Source organism: Hipposideros armiger, unplaced genomic scaffold (assembly GCF_001890085.2).
Source record: "Hipposideros armiger isolate ML-2016 unplaced genomic scaffold, ASM189008v1 scaffold_145, whole genome shotgun sequence".
NCBI lineage: Eukaryota > Metazoa > Chordata > Mammalia > Chiroptera > Hipposideridae > Hipposideros > Hipposideros armiger.
In genome coordinates this window covers 1,159,190-1,161,359 of record NW_017731495.1, presented here as the reverse complement: position 1 = coordinate 1,161,359, position 2,170 = coordinate 1,159,190, and positions in this window count along the sequence as shown.

The window sequence follows — 2,170 nt, the reverse complement described above, 5'->3', positions numbered from 1 at the left end:
CACACACACACACATATACACACACAAACTCACAGACATGCACACATACACACACTCACATTCACATACACACACACATACACACAAACTCTGCCCTTTTAAATAGTTATAAAACATTCAAGAAACATTCCCTTTCTCTCTGTGAAATTTCAAAGATTCCTAGAAACCCACACAAGTAAACAGTAGTAGAAAGATTCTTTAGCTTGTGACCAACAAAAATCTACCTGTCTCAATCCCAAAACTCTATTTTCTTTAGAGAGAAAAACATTATTTTCTTGCCTAGTCATCGGCTAGTCAAAATTCTTCAAGCTCCCTGTCCCTAAATGCTCCTGTTACAGCCCATCTTTTCTCTGGGCTCTGCATTCTCTTGGTGGTACAGATGTTAAAATCCGCACCTTGCAGCCCTTGTTCACACAGAAAGGAGAAAAGGACAGCGTGTCTTCCTGTGTACAAAGCAGACAGAGGCCTTGTGGGATACAAACTAAGTCCATTACAAATGCTTTTGTTCTCTTTGGGGATCATGGTCCCAGTGAGTGGCAACGTTCTGTTTACTCCTCCTCTCTTCCCCCGAGAAGCCCGGGACACCTTGAAAACATATTAAAATGAAAGAAAAATGGAAGAAGCCTCCATTTGCCAAGAATGGAAGTGCATGTGTTGGAAGAAAACTAAAAGACGATCACTTGTTTTCTCCTGCTTACCCCAGCCTCTCAACTATCTGACTTTTAAAGTTCTGAAGGTATGTGTCCTGGAGAACTTGATTCCATGCCCCCAGTCCCAAATTTACAGACACAGCTATTTTGAGCAGCCCATCATTCCTTATAAATGTGAGGCGCTCAGCTAGTTTTTCCTTGTAGATGAATTTTTCTATGACTGTTCACCACCACTTCCCATCCCATCTTATGCATACCAGTACCAGTCAGGTCTTAAGACATCAGAAAAGCATATTTGCTTCTTATTAAAATGAAGAAACATCAACCCTGGACAGAGATACTGACTGCTTGCCTGCTTCCTAACATCACAATGGGGAGTAAGGCAGCTGCTATTTGCCCTGGGTGCACGCTCTCTGTCCAGAGGGTGACAGCTGAACCTGACAGGAGTCACACCAAGGGCAGAGGGGAGCAGCACTGAATCGAGGTTGGAATGAAAGGTTCTCAAGGCAGAAGAAGCCACATGGCAAAGGCTTATGGGATGAGAGTGGCACATGTGAAGATAAGCAAAGATAAGCAGAGGCTCCAATATGGAGTGGGAGAAGATGACAGAGATTGGGCCTTAGATAAGCCAAGCTCAGGAGTTTGAGCTAGGGTCTATGCTACAACACTGCGTGAAAGAATGCACAGCCCTTTTCCCACCTCTATAGACAGGACAGAGGCAGTTCACGTACACAGTACCCTCCCCTGGACAAACCCAGATTAGCAGCTGTGGCATCCCCTACAAAAGACTGAGCTACAGGCATTCCAGGACTTCCTGGCTCTTAGGACATTGCTTTCTCCCCCATCTATCACTGCATCTCTGGAGCCACAGGAGTGAAACTGAGCTGGCATAACTATAAGTCATCTCAGGTTTAGTTTTTTCTAAATGCAGATCAATGAAAAATGTGTCTCTTTAATTGAAGTAACTCAGAATTTGCAATGCACTCCCCCTTGAACGGTGGTGCTCTGTGAGGTGACCCAGGTGATGAGATCCTCTCGGTCAGGTCTGCTCACACACAAGGTGACATAGAATCATGCTTTTAGCTCTTTGTTCTGCTTTCCTTATGTGTGGTTAGGAAATAGGGCAGCTGTTGGATGCCCAATTAAAATGAAGTAGCAACCAGGGTGTAGATAAAAAATAACCACAGTCTTGTCTGCTGGCAAAAATCAATTAGGAGCAACCTTGGGGCACAGCTACATCACGGAAGGTTCAGGTATGGAATGGTGTTTTGGTTCCTACAGACATGACCACCACTGTGCCTGCTGTATAACTCCTAACAGTATATGCCAAAAAGCTTTCCCCACATACCTAAATTTGGGCCTCTTTATAAAACTAAGAGGCACGGTATACTTTCTGCCAAAAATGTGTTCCAAACTCTCTGAAGGCCGCTTTAAATATGGTCCATGAGCACAGGACAGGCTGGATTCTATTCTCTTAAGAGTTGGCACCTTCCCACTTTCCCCCCATTTTGATTTGGACC